We start from the raw sequence: 27,362 nt of genomic DNA, 5'->3' as shown, positions 1-27,362 counted from the left end.
ATAGTACCTATCAGTAAAATATCAAATTCTAGAGGGGGCTGATCAGAAAATATAAATTGAATTGTAATGGAAAGGCAATTATGTACCATGCAAAAAACTTAAATAATCATCTGATGCCGCGCGGCCTGCTGTAATCGGGATTCTCGAGAAAGATAAGATAACAGCGACAACAATACCAATCACAATACCTGGAAATACTTGTTGATTGATGTAATTTTGTAATTAAAGAGTTGTTTTTTCGTTCTATCATGTTTGTTTCTATAAATTGATATTTTTGTGTTCTTCAGACTGGTGTGGTTGGTATAATCCCAAGAGTACCAAAGAATTTTGTTATGTTGAATCTAATATCAACATTTTTAACAGGGAAGCCACAAAAGTTTATTTCAATATTTCGACAAATCTTAATGAAAGGTAACAGCTGAAAACATGAGCACACCAAATGAAAAAGAAGAAACTGAAGATGACCTGACTGAAAATGGATCTCCTGGGAAGAAAGGCGAACTAAACCTCAGTTTAGCTCCATACGTTTTGTTGGCAGCACTGAGAGTGGTACTGACGTTGGTACCACAAACAGGTTATGTGCAGCCAGATGAATACTTCCAGTCTATCGAAATTGTAACAGGTAAGTCGCAATCTATACTATATACTCACTATGTATGTATTAACTGAAAACATTATGTTGATTCTATTATTATGTCAATAGCATTGGCTTTGACTACGTAAATAAATAACTCTGGCTATGCCATTTGTATATTGTTAAACAGATTTATTAGATTCTTTTATAGAATGATAATAGGCCCTACTTTTGCAAATATTGTGTGAAATTCAAAAATGGTCAATCATGTCAGTTATAGTTAAGAGGTAGGTAAAACGAACGGATGAAAATCATGCACAGAAGAATGAGTTAATGTTCTTTCACGCTCAGCTATCATGTATTGCAGCTGTTAGTTCAGTCCGTATTCATTCAATCTTCAATCCAACAATATATAATAATCACAAATATTTTGATACACAAAATCAGGTAGAGCTTATGCCATGTCTTTTCAATAAAATGAAATTACGTACTGTACTAAAAACTTATTTAAAAAATATCTGTGCATAAGATATTATACAGTACACCTCATTTCACTATTATAAAATAATAATTCTTAAATTATTGTGTTGAACAATGTTTTAAAATCTAAATTTACTTGTTTACTTCTTAATACTAGTTTACAAATATTTTATGAATTATATTAGGCCTTATTTACGAAAAGGCATGTTGTAAACTTCCAAGCTTTTAAGCTAGTTTTAAATCTGAACTAGAGTTCAGATTCTACAGAAACCGAGTTCAGTACACAGTCAGTTACAGTTGTTCTGTTCTAGAGCTCTGTTAGAACAGATAATTTTGATTCCATGCAAAAACCAACTGTGCTTTAAAAAGATTGACAGAGCTTGACTGCAATCTTTGTAGTAAAAAAGGCTTTGTTGCCACTATTTTTTGCTTTAATATTGACCCATTTCACTTCTTTCGTGTGTGCGCTACATAAGTCCTAGCTTAAAGATGTTTGTCATACACAGTATTGGGATGTTCATCGATAATATTACGTAATGAAATTAAACCTAGCATCACACTAGCTTAAAGTGGCATTAAGTGATTGGTAATAAAGTAATCACTTAATTACACCTTATTCACTTATTAATAACCATTCTACATAATAATCAATCCAAATTAATAAGTCCACAATAACACCTGTACTTGGGTCAAACTATTATTAAAAGATTTTCTTTTGCAGCATGCTTTCTATTCACTAGATGAATTACATTCATTAGGACAGTCAGTATAACTCATAAGCATGCAGTAGTGTTTTTAAGGTTTTTCTTACAATTAATTTTATTATATATCATATGGGGGTTTACAGTATGAAGAAACATTGTTAATAATAGTTTTATTGTACTTGACACTATTTATTTTATTTTTATACATTGTAAATAAAGACTTTTTGATTTGATTTGAGTAATCTTGACTATAAATAACGGCTTTTCCGGTTTTATAAGTTACTAGAACATAACTGATCTATTTATTCAAACACAATGTTGTGTTTAATGTTGTTTAATAATTAATTATTAAACACAACTGGAGATTACATATATTTCAGAGGATATAAGTAATTTTTATTGAGTTATTAAAACCGATTTTTAATGTTACCCCATAAATTATTTATGCCCCAGCTTTTCAGTGGTTAACAAGTTTCTCTCTCTCAGAGTTCGGTTCATTGTGCAAATGAAATAAATGTTAAGTTGGCATGCTGAACCACTGAACCGTAAATTATTTTAAAACAAACCTTGAATATTTTAACATAGATTAGCTTTGCTTAGGTAACCGTTATTAATACCTGTTTTTGTGCTTGAAATTAAATAGAAAATTCTTAAACTGAATGAATGATAATATATTATGTTGTGTATATATTAACTAAGATTTATATTTAAATTTAAAACTCTTATGAAGTATTTCAAGATTCATAAAAAATGTTTCTACACTCCAAATAAAAAAAAATTACTTTAAGACATAACCTTTTTTAATATTTAAGCACAGTATCCAAAACAGCTTATAACAAAACACGTTTTAAATTGAGTGCAACTAACATCGGATTAATGATTTGTTAGTTTATTTGGCTTGAAACATTTTAAAATTAAATAGTGAATATATTAACTTCAAAAACATCGTGTTATTGACTATTTTAGTATAGCTATCAATTGTGTTGTGTGAACAGTGCAAAATAAATAAACAAATGCTACATGTTGGAAAATATTCAGGTATGATCAGAACTATAAATAATCAAAATTAATACAAAATTGTGGTTTTTGTAATAAATTACTATTGATTTCAAGGCTTACGCTAACATAATGCTTTACTTGTTAAACAGAAGACATATTCGATGTTGAAGCTTCAAGGGCCGTGGGAGTTCAATGTGACCATAGCCGATCAGAAGTGCAGCCTTGCCTTACTTGTACGCTGGACTTCCGCTGTTTGTACTCAAGTGTGTGGCCCCCTTCATAAAGTTTGTGGTTCGAGTACGACATGGTCACACCTTACTTCTTAGTCGTCATACCACGACTGACTTGTTGTCTGTTGTCGTTCCTGAACGATTTGTGCCTCTTTAAGTAAGTACTGATTTGTGTTTGTCGTTGTGATTGCTCGCTTAAAACCTGTTGGCATGTATCCTAACAAGCAGGCTAATAAATCTCCTAGTTGTGTTTTTTCATTAACAAAAGGTACTTGATTTTCATATTATATGTTTGAAGAGTAAAAATAGCCTGGTGATGTATTAATTCAACATGTTTTTAAAACTGTACTGTGACTAACCTCAATGGTATATTGCAATTCCGTTCTGGATACCATACAAGAACAGGATTTATTTTGCACAGATAATTGGCTTCCCCAGGAGGGTTCACTTCTGGCTGATTTATACCTTCCAGTTGAACCTATACTGGATACAACAAAACCGATGTATCACTTAAATCTGGGCAACCGAATGGATGTTCAGGAGCGGCACATCACTAATTGCAAATGTCGAGATATTGGAGTGCAAGGGTAGATGGATAGGTTTAGTCTACTGCGGGAGATGCCTGTTGGAGTTGGTGAGGCTCCCCAAGTGTTAAAGGGCTGTTTGCTAGCTTAGACATAAGGGTATGTCACTCCCTGCCTGATTTCTGTTGAAACTCCACAAATTTTGTTTTAATAATATTGACTACTATTTCTAAATTTTTCCAATTGCTCCAAGAGCTTTCAATAATAATTGATATCTTGGTTATGGGCACTCAAAGGGTTAAATTCTTATTTTAAGGGGGATGGACGTTTAGAAGCGTAAAACATGATGCATTTAAGTGCTGCAGAAGGCGATAAGTGAGGGAACATTGTTGGAGCAACATTGTAGGTGAGCCATCTGCGTACCCAAGACATTAAGTCTTGGCTGTGTGGTCTAAGACTCATCTTGAACGCGGAGTTAGCCTTAGGAGTCATGGGTTTTATTCCTGCATCTGATATTAGGGATTTTTACAATCTGGAGAGAGCCACTGTTCTGTGGTAAAGCCGGTGGGAGGGCCCACCTTAAATTAACGTTGATTGGCTTGGGTGGAAGTTATGGAGTTCAGTGTATTCTTAACCCAGGATCGGTGTATAAGTGTACCAGAGCCAAAAAACACTTGTTGCATTTTTATCTTTACTATTGAAAAACTAACCACTCAATTTGTGTATTTTATGTGTTGCAAAAACATGTATTATTAAATTATAACCATAATAATAGATTTTAAGAGTTTAACTCTCAAACTGGCAGTCATGGTTTCCTCATATGGCAGACCATTTTTGGGCGTTTTGTACCCGTACTTTAAAAATGTTCTAAAAAACTAATTTTTACTATAACTCTATTATTTTTAATATATTATATTTTACAGGTGAATGTGAAGATAGTTATGGTATAAAAACATGCAAAAACCAATACAAAAAATATTAATACACTAAAAAAAAGTATTTTAAGTGGTGGGACTGCACTTGGTAAAGTGTGATCATGGAATAAATATTAGAATCTGAGAGAAAGCCAACTTATTGTTAATTTTATATAGTTTCAGAAAATATATAATAATTTCCAGGTTCTCTTGAAGAAACATGAGATATTTTGTAAAAACCACAAATAGTACAAGAAAGGCTAAATTTGTTACTATGGATACAATTATTTAAAAAAAATACAAAAAATATAATTCTCACACAGTTTTATCTAACATATAGACAATATGGGCAAAAATAAATGAATTTATAACCAATTTCTAAATTTTACTTTTATTTAGTTTTTTGAAAAGTGGTGGGACGTTACCTAAATTTGTTACTATGGGTACATCATTTTCAGAAATGATTTTAAGTGGAAATATTTCACAGAAAATTTTAGAATATTGGCCTAGTTTGGGGTTCCATAAAGCATGGGGTTCTCTAAAGCATAAAGGGAAACCCAGGTGTCACTGTCAAGGCCTAGCTTGTTTGAGTCTGACAGGTCAACAATTTCTGTAATGAAATGAAATGAAATGAAATTGAAATATGCCTTTATTCAAGAGGCGGAGTTAGGGCTATTTAGCCCTCTCTACCACTCAACCTCACATAATATACAGATATATATATATACAATATTTACATTTAATGACCTTAAAACTATAACAAATTACATTTTAAATTTAAATTTAACCAAAATATATACTACTATGTAATAATTAAAAATCAAATTTTATCAGCTGAATATGTAGAAAATTTTCAAACAAAGATAAATTAAAACTTAAATTAACAATTTACTTTTTAAATAGTTTCTTGTTATTGCTACATTCATTCTCTCAAACACACAGCCTGACCACAAGCACCGCCACGAGCACCGCCATCCGCCACCCCTACAGACCGCCCAGCAAACAAGTCCCTGACCCCGCCCCAAAACGAGCCCGACCTTCTATAACACGAATATCATCAGGAAGAGAGTATCCAGAGGCGACATGCCTGAACAGTGAACGACCTACTGAAGAAGTTCGATCGATGAACAGGAATTGAGAGTAACGTGGATCCCCTTCTCGTAGGTCGCTCACTTATATCGGAAATAAATTTGAAATTTTCGGACAGGTAAACAGGTGACTTGTTTCTGATAACTGAATGTAATGGTTAAAATCAGAAACATTTTGGGACATTATTGAAATGAGAGCTTAAAAACAAAGCTGTAACAAGCTATAAACCAACATAATTAACCATAACCCATGATATATCACTATTATTGTAGCTCCCAAACACTTTCACTGCACTGCACAATAATAGCCTAGATCAGGCAGGGGTTCTCAACCTGGAGGTGCAGTGAACTTCACAATAGCCTAGATTGACCTAGGCTTACTAATTACAACGTATCACATATAAAACGATGAAATTACAAAAAGAAAACTATATATCAATTTAAAAAGATCCATAGTAAATTTGTTCATAAGTAATTAAGACTATCTTGTGAAATAAGTACCTTTTATGACTAAATCTAAAGACCAAAACAGACAAGACACCTGCTTCAAAATGGCTAGATGGAGACCGTTCTAGCATGTTTATTACGTCAATGTGACATCACTGTTGTCAAAACAGCAAAAAAAATTTCACCATTTAAATCAGCGATTCTTTCTGTTTGAATTGGTATATAAATAGTCGTGGTAGTGTTGACTTATGTTTTATATGAACTGTCGAAACGGTTGCATGTCAGATCCATTATAATGTCAATTGCCACTTGAGAATCGATTCAGATCGATATTGTGATATCAATTGTCAGTTCCATGGTTAAGGAACCATTTAAACCATACCTAGCATTTTAGAAAAAATGACCAGTAGTTAGAGGTGAATGGTTTTGATTATTTTATTGCTTAGGATTTACATTCCAAACAAGTGTTTGTTCATATTCAGTTAGCTGTTCGTTGTTTTAGCTTGTCACATATTTATATTTTGTTTGCTAATGTTACTGTGTTTCGATTATGTGTTGTAGCATGAATATTATTAAAATTTACTTGAAATGTTGTATATACAGTAAAACTTCTGTTAATCCGGCTCTGTCAGGACTGGCGCATGCCGAATTATCAAATGTGCCGGATTATTGGATATATATCAGAGAAATAATGTAGGCATTATAAATAAACAAACATTCACAGTAAAACAAGTTTTTATTAATCTAATATAACTTTCAGGTAGTCCTTGTTATATGTGGATCTATAAGATCTATTTTTTTTAACAGTCTATTTACTGTGCGTAGTTTACGCATTATAATGATTGGGTGGAACACAATCAAGGTCGAGGGCGCGTTCATCCCGGTTCATCACATCCTCGTACCGTTACTGCTACTAGCCAGCCTCTCTAGACAGTGCTTGCCTGTCTCAGAAGGCAGTGCGACAGAAGTCAGTCGTTTTAGAGTCGTCCTTCCATCACAAACCTGTGCTGAGCACATTAACTGTGAAATTGACCTACCGTTACTAGACTCAATTGAATTGATATGAAAGTGCAACAGGCTGACAGCCGACGGCCATTGGTCAGTAACGTGACTCGAGTCTAATCAATGTCATCCCAAGTCGGCCAAATATGACGCCTAGCCTTTTCTCCACGCCTACCTAAACGCTGTGTCCACCATGAACGGGAAAAAAACATTGTTGTGTAGTAAATTGAAAAAGTAACTCTTATTAGACTCCTAAAGTATCTAAGAGAGAACCAAATACTAACTGACAAGCAGCATGGATTCATCTCTGAAAAATCTACCACAACTACAATTATTGACCTAGCTGAATATATAATTGACAATATGCAGATCAGCAACACTATCACCAGCTTATACCTTGATCTCAGTAAAGCCTTTTGATTGCCTTGGACATGAACTCATATTGACTAAACTTCAAAATGTTGGTATTAGACAAACAGCACTCAGTTGGTTTGAAAGCTATCTCAAAGGACGAAAGCAAATATTGGAACTAAAGGAAACAACCAAGGGACTCACACAATCACTACAATCTCACCCCCTACCAGTGAGAGGAGGAGTTCCACAAGGCTCGGTCCTTGGACCAGTTTTGTTTATTTTATTTTATAAATGACTTTCCAGAAACACTTGAGAGAATATTGTCAAATGATCACGTACGCAGACGACACAGTTCTGCTTGCAGCAAATAGAAATACTGAACAACTGGAAATTAACACATACATAGCTTTCAACATGGCTCAAGAATATACAATGAGAAACGACCTCGTTCTCAATGAGAAAATACAAAACAAATGACTCTAGGCAGTAAAAAGGCCCTTGGTTGTAACTGAACTACCAAATATCCAAGCAGCTGATGAAGTTAAACATCTTAGCATAATACTTGACGAGAACATGCGCTGGAAAAACCATATAGACCAGCCCTCTGCCTAAAGCTTAACTCAGCATTGTTTGCATTAAAGAGAACCAAGACAACTAGTACTCATGAAGCCACGAGAACAGCATATCATGCGTTATTCGAAAGCCACCTGCGTTATTGAATAGCAGTCTGGGGTGCTTTCTTCAGCTGGGCTATCTCCACAGAGTTCTGGTGATGCAGAAAAAAGCAATAAGGTTAATGGCTGGAATAGAGGACCTAGAGAGAGCTGCAGAAACATCTTCAAAAAAACTGGAAAATATTGACAGTAACATCCATTTACATCATAGAAACCATACTTTACTGCATAACTAAGAATCCTCCAAAACAAAGAGATCTCCACGGCCACTACACTAGACAAGCAGGGGATTACACTCAACCAGTCCATAGAACAGCATTGTACGAGAAAAAACCATCATATGCTGGAATGAAACTGTTCAACAAGCTACCAGATCATCTGAAAGACAACCCAAGAGCTATATAAAGAGAACCTTACGGTGTTGGCTGCAAGACCACGCATACTACACGCTCGGTGAGTTCTTCTCATGGAATGATGAATTTTAAATAGACCTCTCATTTAATAATACAATTCCACTTTTAAAAACTGTTTGACTCTGTAACATGTCTTGATGATGTTGTTAATAAAGCATATTGTCTATTGTGTATTGTCTAAATGATTAATGTGCCGTTACTTTACATGTTACTTTTTTAATATCGAACTATAAGATGCCTGGATTAAAACTGGATTACTGTAAAGTTCTAAAGTTTAATATTTTCTAATTACAAAAATACTAGTTAATTATTTAATGCCTTCTTTTAGAATAACACAATTAAGGTGTTTTTTAATGTAACTAAATTTATAAATAGTTTAAAACCATGTTTTCTGTACTCAAAACGTAATGTCATAATGTCAGATAGTCCAGGCAGCTCTTAAAGCTCTTGACTCCAACAGCATTTCATCCAAGCTTGTGTGGGAGTGCTTCGACACTCTCTGCAAGCTTGGATCACGCAACTTTGTACGTCTTGGTTGGGGTACCGAGCCCATACAGGCATAGGTGGCAACGAATGCGCTGATGAGCTTGCCAAAAGCGGAGCAAGCATGCCCATACACTGGTCCAGAACCGAGTTGTGGTATAAGCAAGTCAGCTGCTTACCAAAGTATAAATAAATGGCCCAAGAAGACACACCGCTTGCGGTGGCAGAGTCACCAAGGACAAGCACTCTGCAAAAGACTGCTTACTGACTAGCTCCGGCTTCACCAGATGGCTGATGGGGCTGGGCAGGGATCAGGTTAAGCAAGTGATTGCCTTGATCACTGGACACGGCCACTTCAGGAAGCACCTAAACACTCTAGGTTTACGAAATGAGGACTTGGAGTGCAGACTCTGCAATAAGTCTGAAGAGACTGCAAAACACATAATACTGGACTGTGAGAGACTGGGAGCAAGGAGAAGGGGCTCTTTTCGGTGATAAACAACCAGGCGACGAACCAGATGCTAGTATCGGGGAAAAGCTTGTTAGCCTAATTAAGGGCACAAAGATAGGCTTACCCCTCTAACATCAAAGGGGCATACAATAAGCTCAGGTTGACGTGTGAGGATCTCTGAATCCACCCCAATATCCCAACGCAAAAAAAAAAAAAAAAAAAAAAAAAAAAAAAAAACGTATTTGAATTATAGATTACGGTTATTGACTGTAACAAGGCCCTATGTGCTCCTAGTGTATGACACTTGTATGTTTACAGCCACCATTAATATTAATTACATATTAATTACAGACACTCACAAGTTTTGGCACTATTGATGTATATTGCACATTTTGTTTCAGGATTTGCAATATTTATGGACAGAACTATAGAGCAAGACTATTGACTCTAGCAAGTTCCTACGTGCTGCTAGTGTACGGCACTCGCACATTCTCAAACACCATCGAGATGACTCTTACATCGGTTTTGATTTATTTTGTTGCAGACTGTATGCATAGATCTGATCAGGTAATTGGTTTTGGCACATTTTTATCAACATTTTGATTCAGAATAATTATTGTTACACAAACTCTAAATTTTCTCTCTAATTTTTAGACTAATTAGCCTACATGTTTTAGGCATGATACCAAGGATATTCAGACAAATTATGTGTAGTTTTCATTGGAGAGTTTTGCATCTCATCTCTCTACACCAGCCTTCATGAAAAGTCGTTTATTGCCAACAGTCTACCTTTATTTTTATCAGTGTCTGATCCTGCAGTTTAGGTAAGATCAAGTTGATACCGCTACTATCGCTTTTTTAATTCCACAAAGCAGTTGTTTTCTCTTTTATCCTCTTTTAAAAAAATTTTTAGAAAGCTTCCATATTTTGGATTTTTTGGCAGGATCAAATCATCTCTTTTTTAGAAAGGATATTCATCAGTGGTGGAGTGTAATCTGAGAGTATCATTGGGCAAGTCAGGAGTGCTTCAAGGCTCTAACTTGGGACCTTAGTTTTTTAATGATTAATATAGTGATATTAAGATTTGTCGACTGGTAGTTGGAGTAAGAGACCATTTAGCTCCGCAATCAACTATTGTTTCTACTGTAGGGTGAGCTAAAATCAACCGCATACTTTCTGAACTACAGCAAATGGTAGAAGGTATTTTTACTTGTAAAACTCATCTTTTTGTTTTTATGTGAGATGTTGAGCAATAGGGTAAAGAGTAAGTACTTCATGCCGGTACTAATTTTTTCCCAAAATGTTTATGATTTCTGTACATTAGGCCTAAGCATTATTTTAAAAATTTAGAAGTCCCGTTGAAATGGATAGATAAATTTTCATCTAAAAGCATTTTTGTCTGTGGCGTCACCTGCAATAGTAGACTAGGGTTACAAAGGTGCTGTGATCAATCTTATGCATTAAGAAAATACTTTTTTGTGGGTAGTTACAGAAATTTTAGAGCTGGTTAGATTACATTCACATTGCAAGAAGGTTCAACTTCCTGCTCTTTCAGCTCATTATGCTTGCTTTTGATGTCAGTGACAAATATAAGTCTAAGAGTTAAGGATTATACTTCTCATATGAGAGACCTGTTGTATATATTTTGGAGTAATTGATGTAGTAGCACTGCAAATATAATTTGGATTTGTTTAATGATGACTTTGGCAAGTTTTTAAGGAACGTGAGTTATGATTATGTCACCTAAGATATTATATAAGCTGTGGTTTTTAAAATTCGGTGTAAGACAACTATTTTAAAGTATAAAGTTTTATTTGATTTATCACCATGTATAATATTTTTGTATTGAAAATCCCTACAAACAATCGGGTATGCATGCATTTAAGGGTTACTTTAGTGAGTTTATCATCCATGAAAAAAAGGGAGATCTGAACCAAATTCGTAATTTTTATGTTTGATAAATCATATAATATCAAAGGATTTTTAATTTTCTGTGGTTGTATTAGTATCATACACAGCACGCGCATTAAAAAAATATTCTCTGGATAGGTCACACAGTTCATGAACCAAGTCAACTGGAGTACTATTTCTGACCAAGATGAATAAACCACCTTGAATGATCTTTTCTAGTAAAGAAAGAAACAGGATTATATCTGTGAATAATAGGAGTATATCACTATTATTCACTATTACTCAACCAATCTTTTAAAGAAGGTAACATGTTTGGAACATTTATTTTAAGCTTTAACTGAAAAATAAATTGGTGAGATGAGATTTTCATTGGCAAGTCAGGAGTGCTTCAAGGCTCCAACTTGGGATCTTTGTTTTTTTGTGATATTACTTGAGAACTAGAAGGGTCACTTAGAAGTAACCACTGTAGAGTGCATCATGGGTAGAGCTTAAATAACCAAAAGATTAGAAACACTAGATTTTGGACCTTATTTCACTACTTACGGGAATTTCAATACTTCTAAAAACCTGTAGCATGTTTACTGGGTGTAGACATATATGGTATTATTATGCTGGCGTTTGTGGAAAATTTCTTCAAACAGAAACCTTACAGCAGGTTAAAAAGGAAACTGTGGAATTTTCTATTTGTTCAGACTGCTTGATGTTTTTTCAGAATCACTGAAAATTAAAAAAGTAATCCTATGCAACAGTTTTAATAATGTTCTACGTAGGAGTTTTTTATCCTGTGATCATTGCACTATCTGTATATCCAGCTGTGTATGCTTGATCATAATATATTTTTTCCTTCCCATAATTAGAAAATGAACTTTGTCCATTAACAGTGATTGTTTTTCTGCCATTTATTATATTCATTGAACATTTTCCAACATTAATGGTTTTATATTGCATTTAACCCTGTTTATTGTCAGTGTGATGTGTTGTGTGTATGTATGTTATTGTATTATGTAAGAAGCTGCTCTGTCTACATTTAGCCTACTAGTTTTACTACTCTTAGACATGATAAACCCAGGAGCTAGCATGTCATTTTTTTCCTCAGATAGCAGCCATTTTTTGTACCCGTGTTTGTGTTTTGTACTATGTGTAATACATTATTTTTCAGGAGATAATGCATTATAAATAATAGGGAGATAATTATGGTATAACAACATTATGCATAAACCATTAAAAAAAAATATGACTAACCAAAAAGTTTGTGTTTTAATTGTTTTTTAGATGATGGCTGCACCTGATAAAATATAATAAATATTAGAATCTGAGATAGCTAATGCACTTTTTATTTTATCTAGTTTCAGAAAATATATAGTGGTATCTAGGTTCGCTTTGAAGAAAAATGGAATATATTGTAAAAACAAAATAGTATATAAAAGGCTAAATTTGTTACTATGACTGTTACGATTGATTATTAAAAAAATATAATTCTTACACTCAATATTTCCAAAATATACCAAAATTTAGAGAATTATATTTATAATATTACAAGACAATAAATTAATTAATAACGAATTCCTAAATTTTTATTTTTTTATATTTTAAAATGTGGTGGGATGTACCTAAATGTTTTACCTTACTCTCATGAAATAAATTTTTTTTCTGACTAAATCTAACGACAAAAACGACAGACTCCTGCTCCAAAATGCTAGATAACAATGATTGTTCTGGCAAGTTTATGATGTCACTGTAACATCAATGTTGCTAAAAGAGCAAAAAAAGCTATCGTTGAAAACAGCAACTCATTCTGTTTGAAATGGTACAAAATAGCGGTGGTAGTGTGTTGACTTATGTACTATATGAACTGTCAAAACATATATATATATATATATATATATAGTATATATGTGTGTGTGTGTGTGTGTGTGTGTGTCAGATTGACATTATAATGTTCAATTGCCAGTTCCAAGGTTAAAATAAATCTAAACACTCTGGTGCTTGTTTAAGTTTTCCATAACACAATGTCATTAACTTAATTGTTATCTTTTTATAATGTTTAGTTACAATTAACAACACTTTATTTTTTAAAATCTCGAAAATTTGTTATTTTATTTAAATTTAACATGCTAGTTCTTAGCAGCAAAAAACTAATGTATTAAGGTTGAAGAATGGTTTAATTTGTTCTTTAATATAAAATATTTTAATAACAACAAATATTCTAATAACAAACAGTAACTTACACTGATTCCTTTCATTATATTTCAGATAGTAAATACTAATGGAAGTTGACAGATAAGAGCCTATGTGTATCATATCAATTTAAAATAGTACTTATTATTTAATTAAAAACTATATGTATATTTGCTCCTACTTTGTTGCTAACCACACAGCAATTACAGTGCAACTCGTGTAATATAAATACACTGTAAATGGCCACTCAAAGTGGCCTTCAAAAAGTGGTCAGAGTCTCAACCTGTTACCTTTCTAATTGAGAAACCCCTACACATAACGTAGGTATGGTGGGAAGGGTTGATTCAATGTGAATGTTGAGTTTAGCTCCGGTTCACCTTCCTCTTAGTGCAGCGTCTGGAATCTGACACTGTTACAGACTTGACTCCTGACATCTGGAGTTGTGTTCATCTGAAGAGATTGACAAAGAAATTCAAAGTGAACTCTTTACGTCGTTTCGACATCAGAGACACGTAGACTACAAAATACAGTATAATTTAGGTGAAGAGGTATTTTCATTGTTATATCAGATGCACAAATCAGATATGTCAAAATGATGTTTAGAATTCATTTTGATCTTCTTTGTCGTTGCTTTTTTTTTATCTCTTCAGATGAGCAGGTTCTAGATGTTGCACTAAGAGGAAGGTAAACTAAAATACCTACTTTTATTTAGATTGTTCGTAGCAAGAATCATGTATGGATTCTTTGTGTGATTAGTTTATTGTATTGTTGAATAATATGTACAACAGAATATAGATGATATACAGATTTCAGTGTTGTATTTTCAGTATATTTGTTATCTTTGTTCATTAAATAAAATTTCTATGTACTAATACAGTTTAAACCCATTGGGGAATTTTCCTGAGCGGCACTCGTTGTGCTCTTTCTCTTCATGAAAGAAAAGATCGTTTCTTAGACGCTAACGATCACGTATTTGTTTTGTTTTTTTTTCCTGCTAGATCACAGTTTTGTGCCCTCGTGCATCCTTATAAGCAAATATTCTGTTTTAGATTTGTTATGTTTGCACACTGGAATTCACAAATAATAGCTTATTTTGTTATTGTTTACATTTTGCCATATGCTCAATTTTCGTCACTTCAATGTTTTGCTTAAATTCTGTATATTGTGTTCTCAATGATTAGTGTTTAACTGTTTATAGTTGCTGAATCAGTTTTTAGTTCTTCCGCTACCTCATGGAACAAGACAATTTGCGTACTTCAGAAGTAGACAGATACTTGGACAGTGATATTGAGAAATCAAAGATACTCAAAGACTGACACAAAAGTGAATTATAAAAAATAAATGAATGGTCATTGTATGTAATGTAAATAATTTATTTTAATTATCATTTTAATAACAATTGAATGTAACAAGCAGTTTTATCTCATCTCCCAGACAACTAATTCAGGAAGCTTGTCATAAAATCATAAAAAAGTGAAAAAATGTACGTGAATTTTTATTGTTTTGTTATTATGCTTTATAATTAAGTAATCCAATAAAAGCTGGTTTTTCATGTAAAAAACATTGTGCCGTTTTGAATTTAAAAATTTTTTTAACAGATAAACAAAAAATTAATAAAATATTGAACACTTGCTTTTGATTTTGTGTTTTTTACTAAAAATATTTTTAAACGTACACTAAAAAAATTTAAATAAAAAGTTATTTGAAGAAAGCAACACTATTGTAGAGCAACCCAAACAGACTAAAAATGTCTTGAAAGATTGTCTAATTCATCTGTATCCAAAACTTATTCTATTAATATTTTTAGTACATACATGCATTTTTGCCTAAATCAATTTAAAACATTCTGTCCTAGACAGGCTAGGTTAATTGCTTCCTCAATGGGTTAAAGGGAAAGACATTACATTTTGTTAGCATTTCATAATGTTATATGAACCCCTTATTTACCAGCTTCTGCTGACAAAAACAGAGCTATTTTATTTTAAGGCTTCTTTATTTGCTATTTAAAATAAGGATAATCAATTATACTTTGATTTTTCTAATGAAATAAAATCAGTTAAAGAGTAAAAAGAGGAGAATAAGAGACGTAGATTTAGTGCTAATACTGATTTTATATTTTATGTTTCAGGTGATTTATCAGGATGAGTACCTGCAAGAGTGTTACAATAAAGCAGAAAATATGAGAGAAAAAGTGAGGTTAAACAGACTTCGAAAGTCACTGCCTGGACATTCCTTCAGCAGCTGCCTCATAATAGCAAGCATTTCTGTGCTGGGGGTCTTCAACAGGCCGACGTTTATCGCGTTCGCTTTTACACCAATATTTTTCTGGCTCCATCGTGGTCTAGGGTCTAAAAATATCGGATTGCCGGAATTCCACTTGAGAATAGTCTTGCTGGGTAGGTATATCATAAATAGAATAATTTAGTCTATTATTGTCACGGTAAAATTGTATTGTTTTAAAAGCTTACCGACAAAGTGTGCATTTTATTCGTGTTTATGAATGTAAGATTGGAATCAATTTGAATCATTTGTTTTTATTATGTTAACCCTTTAAGTGCAGTGTTGTTACAGGCTACTACTGCCGGGTTTATTTGCCGCGCTCAGAGCTACTCCATAGTCAGCGCAAATGTAGCGTGATTCTTACCCACCATGCTCAACTTTAGCGATATCTTTATTTATTGAACTGTCATCAGAATATGTTGAATCGTCAGGTCATAATAAAGCATCAATTAAAATAGCAAACAAAAAACGTGCAGTAGCAGCTTCTAAAACGCAATTGAAAACCTATAAAGTAATAACGTTTTTAATGTCCAGGTAAAATGACACCATGTGCTTCCTTGGTAGTTCCTTAGTTGACCGTCAGAGTGTAGTAGCAATTAGACAACAGTGCTATGGATTTGTAATAGTTCAAATAAGCACTACTAGAGGCCATTGTGTATCATTTTACAGCTGTCTCGCATCATGTAGCGAAGCAGCTGTTTGAAACAAGTTAACACGGGCATGGCAATTGTACGCAAAAGTGGGATCGCCCATGTTAACAGGGGTGTGGCAGTTAAGAGGGTTAATACCATTATCTTCTTGTCCCCTCCTCCTCATTTCCTTCCTGTTTATTACACCATTACCAATTAGGAAGTGCAACTGGGCCAATTAGTGTTACACCCACACCAAGTGATTATAAACATCACTATAAGAAAAATTAAGCCAAACAATAGCAGTACACTGATTGCCACTTCAGAATGAAAAACATAGTAACGTTCCACACATATTGGCAGAAATCTGCAGGTACTGGGCTGGCTGGCTATACGCGTGCGAGTGTGGGGATGCGTGCATGTGAGGCAAGCACACTCCCTAATTGATAATGGTAGTGTTACATCCCTCTCTGTGTAATATCTTGTCTAAAAAATGAATACTATAAATGTTAAGTACTTGTTTTTTCATAATTTAATCTGAAGTTATTTTAATAAATAACAATAACTAAAAAAAAGTCAAGTGGACTGAATTCAATCTTAAATACCAATATTTTGGCTGTTTTTAAAATTTTTTTAAATTTTCGGACATAAATTGACGAGATAGTAGTGGTAGGCTGCATACAATTAATCAATTTCAACTTACAGTTCTCCTTCTTTATTAATTTGATTGGTAATTAACTGCCCTTTTGAGATTTCTACACCTACCTGACCGTACTGAGTATAATACACCCAAGAAAATCACAATTTTCTATTTGTTTTAATTCAAGCAGAAAAGTATTTACCCATGTTTGTAGTAAATTGTTGGTAAAAACTACACATTTCTGATTTTAAAAAACGTGTTGACTCACTTAAAAACCCCATTTTACCTCTATTGCTATTACCAAAATGTATTTGGTAACACATTACTCTGTAAAAATATGTTTTTTTTTTTAATTACCATCAGTAAATTATAATATAAAATCAATACACTTAGCAATTTGGTCTTATGTTACATTAATGGAATGACATTTTTTTAATTATTTTGTAATTAAGTCTATACTTCTGCACCATTATATAAAAATGAATTGTGTCTGTCTGTGTGTTTTTGACTCAAATCACGTTAAAAAACTACTGGGCCGATTTTACTGAAATTTTACATGGACATACTTAGGGTACCTGGTAAATGCGTAGGGCTATTTCTATTTCTAAAGTGTCCCTCCAGGCTAGGACCTGCTGGACTCTAAAGTTGATCAAAATCCCATCTTGGTTTCTAAAGCTCCATTACAGGAAACAAGTATTAATTGAAAGAGCCAGTTAAATATAGTCAACTGTTCTGTGTTAACATGTTTTATGATACCACAACCATATGTTTACTTACTTTATCAATTTGTTTACACTAGCCTTGAAAGCATAAAGTAAGCTTGATAGTAACAACTTTGTTTATTTCCACCTTACCTGGCTGTTGAGCATAGAGTAAGAAAATATCCAGAGAAGAAAATTGAAAGCTTTAGTACAAATATACTTTTAATTGTACGTGTTGGCAGATATTAAGTATGCAATGTTTATTTCAGTCAAACTGTAATGAAGATATCAATGACAAAGTTACTATCTAACTTTTACCGTAAAATCTAAAGAGACTGTTATAAAACCCCTTCTCAGTTGCCTTTTGACAGGAGTAGGCTTCTCATACCTGTGTATGTATATATATTTTCTTGATCAGGGAATGGAGGCAAAATAAACTATGCACAAAAAATTACTAATACTTTTTCCTGCAGTACAACACAAATTATTAAGAACAGATTTTTAGAGAAGTTTGCTATAAGTTATTACTTGAAGTGAAATGTTATCTTTGAGGTGCTGTTAGTTGTGCTTAAACAACCGTTTTCAAACTATCCTTCTTCTTCTATGGGGTGGCCTACTGCCGTGCACTTGAGCCTCAAGGGCCTTCTGCACACCCCGGAAGCACACCGTGAGGCCTACCAGTCTATGATTTCTGTTCAGTTCCACAAACCGCAGAAAACATATCAGGTCCTCCTGGGGAAATTCACCACCCTTGTCCAAACTACCAAAGATGGCATACGCTACCCTTGCTATTGAAGGACAATCAAAGAACAAGTGTTCAGCAGTTTCCTCCTGCTCATCACACATTCTACAGAGTGGATCCTCCTGAAGGATGCCGACTCTGTGAAGATGCTTCCCCAAGTGACCATGTCCCGTGATCAGACCTATAACCTGAGAAGACATTGATGTATTTAGTGAGAGTAGGTCAGAACGCCACTCTGGAGGAAGGCGATTGTAGTACCAAAACTATCCTTACTTAGATTAGACTATTAAGTTTTTGAAATTTATTATGAATGAAACTGCTATTGCTGTACATATTTTTGTTGGTTTACCAATCTAATAGTTAATTTTTGAAGTCTTGTTATGTATTCATTCAGAGAAATTTCCTTTGAATCAACCGTTATTAAATAAAGATTATGTTATTGGTGTGTGTGTTGTTTTTTTTTTGCGATTCAGTATTTATTGAAAAATAATTCAGACTACTGCCACTTATACAAATTTAATAAATGTTAAAAGTTATTTGGCAGGTATTTGGCCTTCCAGTCATATTTTAGTTTTCTTATTTTAAGCACTTATATAACAGAAATGCTCAAATACAAAACAATTAAATCATGAAAAGTAAGGGCTCTGATGTAGTGGTAATATGCTGCCCTGCAAGTGAGAGACCCGGGTTCGAGTCCTGGCGGAGCAAGTACTTTTTGTGGTTCAAATATTTATTAAAAATTAATTCAGGCTATTGCTGCTTATGCAAATTTAATGAATATATATATATATAAAATAGATGTAACTGGTTTCCATTCACCGCACTAAATTAACAACAAGTACTACCAGAAGTTGAAAATGTGTTTGTCGTAAGTAGGGTAACGTTCATTCATTTCCGTATTAAAAATTATTAAATATACAGGGTGATTCAAAACTAAACGGCAATCTCTCGGGAGCTTATTCTATAGCTAAAAACAAGTAAAAAAGTTCATATAACCATATGCCCGGAAACGCTTCGTTAGCGAGTTACGCCTAGCGAAAGATTTCGCCCGGATTTCAGAACCCTTGGTGAAGTCAGGCCGTATAAAAATGGTAAAGGTAGTTACAAAGATACAAATACGATTGTTTTTTATGTTTTTATATCTGAAAAATTTATTAAAATTCGTCCCAGAGCTGTAAATGCAATACTTTCAGAGATATCTTACGTAAAACACAAGAATTGGTGCAAAGAAATAACACATTTTTGTGTTTAACGTAAGATTACTTCCATAAATGTTAAATAAAGGTCATTTTTTCTTAAACAGATTTGTAGAACATTTAATTCTGAAAATATTCATGTGAATTACTTAGGAAAAAAATTAATAATAGGTATTGAAATTTAGCTTTATTTAAAAATAAAACAGACGCACCTCCAACAAAAAATGCATATTCTTATCTGCATAAAATATTAACTATGTTTAGGTTGTGAGTAACAGCTGATCATTTATTCAACACTTTTTATCGTCATATTTTCTTTGCAAAGGTTGGCAATATCAGCTGATCAACAATTAAGTTCATGAAGTAATATTTGAATAACCTTTATGGAGGTTTTTGTATTGTGGCGTGTGAAGATTGTATTTTGTGAGATCCTGTGATTATTTGGAAAATATTTTATACAAGTGTATAAAATATTTTATTAAATATTTATTTTTAAAATATTTTATTAAATATTTTTATAAAAGTGTATGTAATTATCTTAGTAAATAATGGCAGATAATGTAAATGGTATGTATTCGTTTGAAGAGTATACGGACATGATACTGATTTACGGCAAAGTTAACAAGAATGGTTTAGCTGCAGTTCAGGAATATCGTGATACTTTTCCACATCGAAGAACACCTGATCGCAAAAACATTTGAAGCTGTGGAGAGACGACTTAGAGAAACTGGTAGCTTTAAACCGAAGCGAATAGATACTGGTCGTCAACGTAGCGCAAGGAACTATAATAATGAACAAGCAATAATAAATGCTGTAAGAATCACCAACCACAAGCACCAGACGATTATCACGTCAGTTAAATATTTGCCAGTCAAGCGTATGGCGGACACTTCATGAATCACTGTTGTACCCATTCCATATAACACGTGTTCAAGACTTATTACCGCAAGATCTCAATAAACGGAAGATGTTCTGCCGCTGGTTAAGAAGAAATTGTTTACGACATCAGTATTTTCTTCGGCGTATTCTCGTTACTGATGAATCCTGTTTTACTAGAAATGGAATTGTAAATTTTTCGTAATACCCATACTTGGGCGTACGACAACCCACATGAAACTGCGACGAGGCATTTTCAACATACATTTTCAGTCAATGTATGGCTTGGTGTTCTGGGTGATAATTTGATTGGTCCATTTTTCCTCCCTAATCGACTTAATGGAGTAGCGTACTTAAATTTTTTTAAGAACAAACCTGCCTACCCTCTTGGAAGATATTCCTGTTCAAAACAGAATAAATGCATGGTTTATGCACGACGGAGCAACCTCCACATTTTTCTAATGATGTGAAAAACTATTTAAATGATACATACGCTAGACAATGGATTGGTCGAAATGGACCAGTAAAATGGCCACCACGTTCTCCTGACCTCACGCCAGCAGACATTTTCTTATCGGGTTGGATGAAGTCAATTGTTTATTCAAAACGGATTAACACCATAGAGAAGTTATGTAATCGCATTACAGAGGCGGCAGAAACTATCAAGAATTCTCCAAACGTTATGAAACGCACTAGAAAAGAGTGGATTCGTCGTGCGAAAACGTGCATTGCTAACAACGGAGAGGACACTTTGAGCAACTATTATAGGTGATTATTACAGTTTTATAAAGGTAAATACATTTTATGTTAATGTTCAGTCTAGAATAAATGATCAGCTGTTACTCACAACCTAAACATAGTTAATATTTTTATGCAGATAAGAATATGCATTTTTGTGTGCGTCTGTTTTATTTTTAAATAAAGCTAAATTTCAATACCTATTATTAATTTTTTTCCTAAGTAATTCACATGATATTTTCAGAATTAAATGTTCTACAAATCTGTTTAAGAAAAAAAAATGACCTTTATTTAACATTTATGGAAGTAATCTTACGTTAAACACAAAAATGTGTTATTTCTTTGCACCAATTCTTGTGTTGTTTACGTAAGATATCTCTGAAAGTATTGCATTTACAGCTCTGGGACGAATTTTAATAAATTTTTTCAGATATAAAAACATAAAAAAACAATCGTATTTGTATCTTTGTAACTACCTTTACCATTTTTATACGGCCTGACTTCACCAAGGGTTCTGAAATCCGGGCGAAATCTTTCGCTAGGCGTAACTCGCTAACGAAGCGTTTCCGGGCATATGGTTATATGAACTTTTTTACTTGTTTTTAGCTATAGAATAAGCTCCCGAGAGATTGCCGTTTAGTTTTGAATCACCCTGTATATCATAATTCTAATAATTCTTAGCATACACCTAAGAAGCATTTTTCAGTAAAAGGTTTTCTCAACGTTTCTAGGTCTGTGTGCATTGCCAATGACAGTATTCCTCATCTTAGTGGATTCGTTTTATTTCGGATATTTGACTTGGAATGAAATTATACAGAAGAAGATCAGCCTGGAGAGCAATTTTGTGATGACTCCGTACAACTTCATACAGTACAATGCGTACACGAGCAATCTGGCGAACCATGGTCTGCACCCTCGAGTCACACACTTGCTGCTGAATGTACCTCTGTTGTACAACGTGTTGGGTGTAGCGGCCATATGTGCTGTCCTCAGCCTGCTCTCTTCAGGTAACAACATATCTGCTGTAGTAGTGTTCCTACTCGGGAAATTATAAAGTAGGTATATACTTATACTGCAGGTAAATATTATACGGAAAGGGGATCATGGGTGTTTACCATCACTGAGTATGCAACAACTTATAATAAACATAAAAACAGCATAACAATCCGAACCATAATATAAAATTAAAATAAATAATAAGATACAATAACATGAAAGGTTAAAACTAAAGAAGATAGGTACATTAAAAACTTAGTTAAAATCAACAAGTTCATAATTTAATTCGTAAGAGAGATTAAATAGGTGATGGATAATAAGTACTAAAATAAATAAATCAACACGATACACAATAAGAATGCTTAAAAGTAACAAGTCTGACACAGGTACATTTCAAAATTTGTTAACACTGTAAAAAGGATTTAAAACTAACCATTTATACATTTTACTCTTAAAGTTGAGTTCTTTTATTCTTACAGGCAATCTATTGCAGAAACTTAAGCCCATTATGATGTGGCTGGACTTTACATTTTCCAGTCTAGTGACAGGAATGTCCAGTAAATTACAATTGCGAGTATTCAATTAATGTATACTAGTAAACAAAGGACAGAGTGGCTCGAGTTGAATGACAATCTCCTCTGATCTTTTTCTTGCGGCATTCAGATTTCACGACTTAGAGGGTTTCAGATCTCCAGTGATATTTTGGTTAGTTATATACCTGTCTGGATGACAACACTGGGTGTAATTAAAATATTTATTACTTTCCAACTGGGTAGCATAGTGTTTTCCAAAACTAATACAACACTACAGATGTGAGAGATTTTTAAAATTGGACAATGGCTTGAAGCCGTGATTAAACTAAATTCTTGTTCTTGTAAATTCCAGGAATAACAATTAATAGCACTAGTAGATCTCCAACAACAAAAATCGTATTGTGAATCATGTAAATCTCTGGAAACAATGACCGTAATCTCTCTCTGCATTCCGGTGGTTATCCTGTACATAGACAAATTGTCCCCTATTCGATGAAAAAACACCCACCACTGTACCTGGTGAATAGTATATCCTCTCGAGGCACTGAACCACACTGTCCGAAAAGCGGCTTTTATAACCTGGACAAAAATTAGGAAATCTCGTCCCAACCAACATACAGTATACAAAACCTCACTAGAAAAATACTGAAAGAAGAGCTCTAGAAGTAGCTTCTCTTTCTGACCTGCCTACATCTTGAAGGAATTTATAGAAAATCCAAGGGGTGAATGGACTGACGATTCCTGATAAACAGCGACACCTGAGTAACAAAACTTGTACTCTGTGTGTAAGAAATTTGATACCTTTTATATTCTGTACAAATGTAAATAAATATTTGATAAATTTTTTGATTGATGAGCCGAGAAGGCAGAGAACCTGGAGGGGCCGGCATTCTCCTGATAAGAATAAAGGCAATCAGAGATTCAGACACAACTTAAAGAATCTCGGGCTCATAAGGCATAAGAATCAGCAAATTGTTCAGTATGATGATCTCACCTATTATCTTTTTTATGAGGAAAATGGAACTTTCTTTATGTTCTCACTACCCAGTTTTCCTTTTCTATTTTTTCCAAGGATGACAAACTATTGATCCCGAGTTTGCACTTGGAAGATTTCCTCTTGGAACCTCCTCTTTCCAAAGAAAGAAATTACTTCTCATCATAATTATTTTTAAATGTAGTGTACGGATTAATGTCTTATTCTTACTATTGACAGTGACTCATTATTATTGATGGTTTGATTTGTGTGTCTCTGTTCAGTTTACATTGCATTATTGTAAAATGCACCAGCTGTGACTACCCTAGTTTTGTTGTATTTCAGGATTATCAGGCAGAGATGGAGTGAGCTACCTCGCATACAGAGCATCATCGGTTTGATGACATCGGCATGCATCATTCCCATCGCTTTGCTCTCCATCTTCCCGCATCAAGAACCCCGATTTATTATTCCCATCACGCTTCCTTTAGTCTTTCTCCATTCGCAAAGAATTCGCAACGTCCATGATGTCCAGCAGATTTGTGAAAAACAAGACAAAGGATTGAAGGTGTTTATAAAAAAAGAAGTGTCTCAAAACTACAAAGACAAAATTTTGTCTGTCTGGTATCTGTTGAATATGATTCTGGTGCTAGTCTATGGCTTTGTACATCAAGCAGGAGTTTATCCGTTGTTAGATCACATGTCTGTGGTCATGAAGGAAAAGCCAAGACTGACAGCCGTTCATCTAGTCACCAGTTTCGTGTACCCTCTGCCGATATCGTTGCTTCGCCTCCAACACGCCCAAAACTTTTGTGATAGAGGGAAGAAGCGGTTTGAAAAGGTAAAGCTTTCTGGCAAAAAGTTTTGTTACTTAAGATATCCTAATCTAATGTATTTAAAGTTTGTAACAAATCATAAAATAGTGTTTATAGAGACCAAGCTGGTTCTTGACCTTAAAATTGTAACTTAAAAACTACTGGAGCAATTGCTCTGAAATTTTACATGCGAAATTCAAAGAGTCCCTGTTTAACATATAGGCCTATTCTTATTTTGAAAATCCCTCAAGACTACACCCCACTGGGTCTCTTAAGGCTGTGAAAATTCCCATCTTGGTCTCTAAGGTTTAATTACAGCTATAAGATCTTGATTAAAAAAGCCTGTTAAATGTAGTCAATTTTTTTACAACAGTACAACATATTTATAATTAATTTAACCGCTATTTTCAATTTGTTTACATGTATAATTTTCAAAGCATAGAGTAAGCTTGATATTAAAAACACTTCTTATTTCAACCTGTTCTGCCCCTGTTGATACAGAGTAAGAAAGTATCCAGATAAGAAAATTAAAGTATGTAGTGATCGGTCAGTACTGTAATGCAGATATCAAAGACAATATTACCATCCTAACTTTTACTACAAATTTAAAGACTGTTATAAAACCCTTCTCAGTTGTCTTTTGGCAGAAGTAGGCTTCTCAGGCCTGTATGTATATTTATGTATGTATATATATATATATATATATATATACACACACACACAAGATCTGTTCCAAAAATAACGCAACTTATTTCCACGAATATACGTATATATTCGTTTTTTTTTTTGTGGAGTTATGTTTGGTACACATGTCACTGACGTATGCCAACAAGTTCGACCGTTTTGAATGTTCAGTTAATTATTGACAGCTAATTTGCTTGCATATGTTATGGCTCATCTTCGATTTGTGCCCATAAAAAAAAATGGTTCATAGAATCTGTATAAAATGTTGTATTAAAAATGGAATTAAGTCACGCACGCATTCAGATTGTTGACTGTAGCTTATGGAAAAGCTACCTTGGACTGAAACAAATGTTTATCGTTGATACAAAACGTTCTCAGAGGGCTGAGAAGATGTGCTGAGCATGTCAAGAACTGTTGATAGTTCTTTTTTTTGGCTTGTGATACTAGCACTATACAATTTTAACTACATTGATATATTGTTTTATTTTATTTATTTTTGTGTTTGTGTCTAAGTGTGTGTATATGTTGTTGTAACTTGTTATTACCTTACAGATTATTAATTGGTGAGAATTTGACAACTGTCCTTTAGACAGAGATTTATATTTATAGTAAGAAAATGGTTAATGGTTATGGTAAGGAAATGGTAAATCTGACTTTCTCACTTGCACAATGTGTTTAAAAGGCAGTAAAAATTCTGGATTCTTGATTAATTTCCCGCAAATGCTGGTAGATATTCTATCATTCTCAATTAATTACTCACTGCAGATTTGAGGCCAAATCTTATCAATCGTTTCTAGATTTCAAATAATTTTATCTTTATTTTCTTTATTCTTTATTTAAAAATACAACAGAAGGTCCTAACAAATACAGTAACTTGGCATTAGGTGCCTAAATAGTTTAATAAGAATTTTAATTGATTAACATAACTTAAGTACTCGTAAATTATAAAGTTATTTCCATATCTATTATTCCAAAAAATGTATGCCCTCCTAGCATTGGTGCTGACAAAATGCATAAATAATGACAATCAGAAGTATATAATGCCATAAAATTTACAATGCAAACAAAACAAGATGGAAGATATTTGAAAATTCAATAGCTTTTGAGATTCGGCTTCAACCACTAAATGGGTACAAGGGATATATTTTAATTCATCAAAGATGTCCTGTAATTCACCATGAATGCAATAAAACTGAGAATGGGAAGTATGACATTCTTACACTGAAAAAAATATATTTAAGATTCATAAACAAACTGATTTTTATGATTGTTTTCCGTATTGTAACATTTACAATTCTTTGTTCAGTATAATCATGTAACAATGTTGTATTTTTTTTATTTCAGGTACCAAACTGCAAGAGACTTTTTCACATATGAAATGGGTCTGTCAGATACAGTAGAAAATGCAGCCAAGAAAGTCAGAGAAGTTGTCGGCACTTCCGAGAAAATTTGGCAGGAAAAACGTTTGAAGTACAAAGTATTTTTAGCAATACCGACCAGTCGCTTAGCTGAATTTGAAATCAACGCATATAAAATGAATATCACGTATTTCGTAGAGCAAATATTTTACCCTCACGTGGCTACGGAAGCGATGCCTGACTTCAGTTTGGGGATGTTCACCAAGTGCGAGGGTTTCACGGAATCCGAGTGTCAGGCCACCATAAGCAACCTTTCACTGGACTTTTCCACTCCATTATTTCTCCCACATTATCGATCAGTGTGGCTTGGCTTTGGTTAAAATCAATAAAATTATCACTTGATTCAAAACACTTTTGTAATTGTACAAAAACAAATTTTTCGCAAATTAAAATGTTTTATAGTAAGGCACTTTATTTGCAATCTCACCTAGTGGTGCAAGCTGAAATACAAGCAAAACACAAGTGCTGAATTAGAAAAAGCCTTAACTCCTAATTTCTAACCACTTGTTTCTGCTTTATAGGAGACATCTCTGTTAATCCTCCAAGTGCTAAAACAACTAAGCTAATTTAGGATCTACGTCATAGATTTATTTAAAAATACCCTTCAAAATGTTTTGATGCGGATTAATGTAATAAATCAATTTATCAAGAGTTCCAATATTGATGATTTATATATATTTTTTAAAGCATTAGTGGTGATATTTGTATTTTGCGA

At 33.6% G+C, this 27,362-nt stretch overlaps 1 pseudogene; it reads left to right on the top strand.

Moving 5' to 3' along the window:
- The first annotated feature begins 345 nt into the window (after nucleotides 1-345).
- Nucleotides 346-26,967, top strand: LOC124363747 (annotated as a pseudogene).
- The last annotated feature ends 395 nt before the right edge of the window (nucleotides 26,968-27,362 follow it).

This window comes from Homalodisca vitripennis, chromosome 5, assembly GCF_021130785.1.
Source record: "Homalodisca vitripennis isolate AUS2020 chromosome 5, UT_GWSS_2.1, whole genome shotgun sequence".
NCBI lineage: Eukaryota > Metazoa > Arthropoda > Insecta > Hemiptera > Cicadellidae > Homalodisca > Homalodisca vitripennis.
The sequence above is the reverse complement of the archived record's forward strand: the minus strand, read 5'-3'. Positions and strand labels throughout refer to the sequence as shown.